This window comes from Ursus maritimus, unplaced genomic scaffold (genome assembly GCF_017311325.1).
Source record: "Ursus maritimus isolate PB19 unplaced genomic scaffold, ASM1731132v1 scaffold_2, whole genome shotgun sequence".
NCBI classification, from domain to species: domain Eukaryota; kingdom Metazoa; phylum Chordata; class Mammalia; order Carnivora; family Ursidae; genus Ursus; species Ursus maritimus.
Window position 1 is genome coordinate 102,380,818 of NW_024424452.1, and position 6,000 is coordinate 102,386,817.

Here is a 6,000-nt window from a genome sequence, read left to right on the forward strand (position 1 = left end):
TCCCATCTACCTATGCTGAGCCCAGATCTAACTAAACCTGCGGTTCTCAGTAGTTTTGGCTTAGTTCTAGTACAAGTTTTCCTGAAAAGGGGCCTATAAGAACAGTTCACTCTACTTTATCATTTGAAGGAAGAAACAATTAGTTGGCTTAATAAATAACCAACCATCCCTCCTTTGTCCCCAACCTATGGATGACACTGTTAGCCATTTTTTATGGGTGAGGCCACCAAATACAAAGACCAGTCTGGTTATTTGGCTCCACTTATCCTGCCAAGTACAAAACAAAACAAAACAAATATGACATATTCATACTTTTGTATATGAGGAACAGTGTTCCATCTATAGCAGTATGTGGAAAGAAAGAATTGCTGAGTGGGAGTCTAGGAGTAATATTTTCTGGTACGGTAACAGTGGTTAGGCAGTAGATATAGGGTGAGGTGGCTTTAGGAATTTTTAAGTGTAATTCTCAGAGTTTCGAGCTAATTATAGTAAGGTGCAAGTACAGTGTTTACTGGTAGCAATGCAGTTCGTTTGTTCATTCCTTCCTTCCTTTTTCTTTTGCATCCCACAGGGTTCTTATGTTACCCAGAAGAAAGAAGCAGAGCAGATGTTCCTTAATGGAGGAAAGAGCCTAAAGATCTCTAAAGTTAGACTTGAGTCTAGCCCTCAAAGGTGACTGAGTCACGAAGTGTGGGCTTATGGGGCTAAGGAAGTTTGTGTCTACCCCCTAACTTACTGTGGTCTGCCCTTTGGACATGATGCTTGATCAAACCTCTTCAATTAATATCAATTCCTTCTTATCTGGTCATATTTCACACTAAATCATGGCCACCCCTTGTAAGTCAGCAACCTGATTCCCAAACTTTGTAGGGCTAATAACAATTTACAAAAGCAAAGTAGTGCACCTACTTGGACTGATAGCCATCCTAAACAGAGCATATTAAGAGAATACAGGTTAAAGGAGAAGAACAAGAACTTCTTAACTGTAAAAGTGGCTAGAAAGCAAGAGAACTGAGAATGTGAAATGGCATGGAGTAGAGGGTTTCAAGAAGGATGGGATCTCCATGGAAATACAAGAAAGAGAATTCAGAAAATACAACTAGGAGGTCATTGGTGACCCTGGAGAGTAACCTTCAACGAACAAATGAGCTTTGAAGCCAGAGTTCAAAGACACCAGAAATGACTAGGTGCTAAAGACAGAAAAGCCATGGGTAAAAGCTAGACTTACTAGGCATGAATGGTAGACAGAGGAGGGATCAGTATTTGGTGTTGTTGTTGTTGCTTTTAAGATTTTATTTTTAAGTAATTTCCACACCCACAGGGCTCAAACTCACAACCCAGAAATTAAGAATCATATGCTCTAATGACTGAGCCAGCCAGGCACCCCTGGCATAGATGTTTTCAATTTAGAATAGACTTGTGCATGATTGGAAACTAGAGAAAAGAGCTTACAGATAGGAAAAATATATTCATTTTTATAATTCCTGATGTATTTAGTTTAGCAGTCAATTTTCAAGTTTTGTTAGTCCCTAAAATCTTGATCCTGTGAGCCTATATTGCCCCCATGTGGTACAGGCTGCCCAGCAACTTCGTTCTAAACTAAGAACTGACAAACTTGCTGTAAACAGTAAATATTTTAGATTTGAGTAAAAGCCACAGGTATACATGAACAAATAGGTGTGACCTTGTTCCACTAAAAGTTTATTTTCAAAAGTAGGTAAGGGTCAGATTTGTCCTGTAGCCACTAATTTGTTCACTCTTGATCTAAACATCAATATTTGGGCTGAACAATAAAGTTATCTGGGGTCTTTTTTTAAAAATGTGGGTGCCCAGGCCCTACCTCAGACTTATTGAATAAAAACCTTTGGTTGTGGGGCTAGGTAACTGGTACTTTGTGAAATCCCACCAGGGAGTCCATTGTGCAACCAAGGTTGAGAATTACTGATTCAAACCAGTAAGTTTCTAGTTGTAGGTGTAGCAAATAATAAATAACTAAGTTCATCAAATGGTTATTATATTCCAGGTGCTGAGCTAAGAGCTTCCCATATATTATCTTATTTAATCCTCACAACAACTCCATTAATTGGGTACCATTATTATGCTCATTTTATAGATAAGAAAGCTGAATTTTAGTGAAATTAAGTAATTTGTTCAAGGTTGAGGGTACAGAATATGCCACCCCCAACTATGCCACTTTGGCGTAAAGATTATTTTAAGCTAAGGGTATTTGAGATGTATTTAAGACTCTACAGCTGCAGAAAAAAGGCTTTTTAGAGCTTCCCTTATCTGACTAAAAGCAACAACTTCTGGGGAATAAGACTACCATAAATTCTTCTTGAGGGCAGAATTACTCCCAGAAGGAAGGATGAGAATGAAATAGGATGAAAATGAGAATGAAAAAGAATTAGAATAAAACCTACCTCAAATCCTTTATTTAGGGAAGTTTTATGGCCCTAAAGGAGACAAAAAGACCACTTGTACCAAGATAGAAAACCATTATCACAAACTTTCTTATTTCCTGTTTGTTCTCCTGAAAATCCATTTATCTTTCCAAAAAGTCATTTGTTTTCCTTTAAGTGCCTTTCTCCTCCTCCCTTTCACCTATTAAGATGGTATAAAAACCCCAAATCCTAATCACCTCTGAGTTATTCATCACTGATGTCTCCCATGTATGTGCATGTTGCACATGTAAATAAACCAGTCTTTTCCTCCTGTTAATCTGTCTTTTGTCAGTTTAATTTGCAGGACTCCAGTAACAGAACCTGAGAGGGTAGAAGAAAAGTTTTTTTCCCTCACCTGCAAGGTCATGTAGCTATCAAGAGGAAGAACCGGGATTTAAACCCAGACATCTGCTTCTAGAAACTGAGCTCCTCATTACTAGGCTACTCTATTTATTATTATTTTTAACTGAAAAAACTCTATCTTAAGCTATTTTTTTAAAAGATTTTATTTATTTATTCGACAGAGATAGAGAAAGCCAGCGAGAGAGGGAACACAAGCAGGGGGAGTGGGAGAGGAAGAAGCAGGCTCATAGCAGAGGAGCCTGATGTGGGGCTCGATCCCATAACGCCGGGATCACGCCCTGAGCCGAAGGCAGACGCTTAACCGCTGTGCCACCCAGGCGCCCCTATCTTAAGCTATTTTACCACACACTATATTTTAAATATAGTATATAAAAAGTTAGTCACAAGTACTTTTTTCCCAGATTTAAGTTAATGTACTTTTTCTAGTGCCACTGAATCTTACTTTGAATCAGATTCTTCAGATACCTTGTCTACAGCTTTGGCACATCATAGAAATTCATTAAGTACCATTTCAGTTTGTTTTGTCCTATAGATTTTCCCCTTAGCCACTTTTGGACTCCACATCTGTTTAGGCTATTAATATTATTCAAAGGCAAAGCTTTCATATGTTTTCCTTCATTTTAGAGGTAATATAGTACAGTGATTTTACATATGAATTTTGAAGCCAGACAATCCTCAATTTGAATTCTGTACTGTCACCACATGATAAGTACTCAATAAATATGAGCCAGTCTTCTAGCATTTTAATCAACTACAATGTATGTCTTGCTTCAACTTCTTTCTTCATGAAGAAGCAAAAGGACCTTAGTCATCTGAGGGGACTTTAAATAACAACAAACACTACAATTTTAACTATCACCACCACAACGACAGTAGCTGACATTCATTGAGTGACTACTATGTATTATTTTAAATTCTCTCCATGGATTAATTAATTTATTTCAATAACCCTATGAATTAGGAGTTATCATTATCTTTAGTTTATAGACCAGAAACTGAGGCCCAGGGAGATTAAGTAACTTTTCCAAGGTTACATGGATAAGAAGTGGCAGAAATATTTCCTGAACCCAGGTAAGTCTGGTTCAGAATCCACACTCTTTATTACTCTTCTATATTGCTTTATACTGTTTCCAATAGGAAATGCTACTATTAGGTATTTCTTCAAATCAGAAAGAATAATCTTCCAGTGTCTCCAAAACAATGGTTTCTAGGTTTAGGACTTTACAGGCTATTAAAATTTAAAAGAAGATTCTGATAAACAGTATAGATTTGCCACTTTTAAATTTTGACAAGAAAGGACCTCAAAAAACCAACCACCACCACTATCATTTACTATTAGCCCAAAATAAAGGATGATTTAATACTCCCAAAGTAGGATGGATAGAACTTAGAAAGATAGCATCCTAATACTATATGTATTCATGTATTGTCCTTAAATTTTCCACTTTGCTGAGGACAAAGACTTTATTTATTTATTTTTTAAGATTTTATTTATTTCTTTGACACAGAGAGAGAGACAGCCATTGAGAGAGGGAACACAGGCATGGGGAGTGGGTGAGGAAGAAGAAGGCTCCCAGCAGAGGAGCCTGATGTGGGGCTCCATCCCAGGACTCCAGGATCACGCCCTGAGCCGAAGGCAGACGCTTAACGACTGAGCCACCCAGGCACCCCGAGGACAAAGACTTTAGAACACTCTTCTTCCTTCTTCCTAATACTAGGTTAATAGCTAGATGCTACTTGCATTTAGATATAAGAGCTCTTTTAGTAATGTTTACAACTTGTCTTCCTAGAAAGAACCTGTATTTTGGATCTGGAAGCTAACAGTGGTATTAATTAAAAGTTGTTGCTTTTTAATAAAAAGTAGAATAAAAGACCTACAGGTGTTTTGTTCCACTAAAGTGGCCAAAGGACTTAACAGTCTGAGTGGCCTTACTTCTCATTCTTGAAAATTTGAAAAGTGAAATAAACAGTTTTGGTATTAGCACTTCTTTCACTCCAATGCATTAAAATAGGAGTGCATGCCATTGAAAATGGGAACATTTCAGTTAAAACCCTTAACCTTTAACTGTTTGCAAAAGTGACAGCATTTTAATAGAATTTTTATCTTCTGCACTTTTGATTTCCTTCAAAGTTGTGATCCCTGAGTGTTTTCAGCAAAGTGCCACATCAGATTTCATATAGAAATCTATATGAACGGTGGCCTTACTAATTTTTTATTGATAACATTGTGAAATGAGAAGGCTCAGTGCATACCAGCTGCATTTAGAACTTGACAACAAACATGAATTATGTATACGTGGAAAAATTATTTGAAACAATTTTCTTTTAGTTAACAGTCTATTGGACCCTTGTTTTATGTTTTGCCTTTAGATAAATTAAATTTGAATAGTTCACGGGTGCCTGGGTGGCTAAGTCTGTTTTTTTTTTTTTTTTTTAAGATTTTATTTATTTATTTATTTATTTGACAGAGACAGAGACAGCCAGCGAGAGAGGGAACACAAGCAGGGGGAGTGGGAGAGGAAGAAGCAGGCTCACAGCTGAGGAGCCTGATGTGGGGCTCGATCCCAGAACGCTGGGATCACGCCCTGAGCTGAAGGCAGACGCTTAACCGCTGTGCCACCCAGGCGCCGCCTGTCTGCCTGCTTGTGCTCTCTCTCTCTGTCAAATAAATAAATAAATAAATAAATAAATAAATAAAATCTTTAAAAATTTTTTGAATAGTTCACAATTATAATCAATTATATTTAGCTTCAATTATAATTCCTAATTGATTCAAGCCTATTAGCACAATGTTAGTAAAAGGCCAGTGGTTTGCTCCTAATGAACTTTTATTTATTAGGTAATCACATTAAAAACAGGAGTCTCCTAAATATCTTAGGGTGGGTCCAGCAGGTTGGATGTCTGGCTTCTCCAGACCTGGATTAGCATCTTTTGAGAGCTGCAAGGAAGTTAGAAGACAAAGAACGTAACTCAGAACCATAAATAGCTTCTTATTCGTACTAGCGCTACCACTCTAGGGTCCTGCTCCCTCACAGTTCTGCAACCTTCACTCAGTGACTTTTTTCTCTCTCAATATAAAGGAATGACAATTTTCTTTCCTCATCGATCCTTGGAGTGTTTTGTTTGGAGGACCGTGGTACTTCGAAAAACCTCCCTCCATGTTGAGAATTCATAACTTTATAGCTTTTGTGTAAGA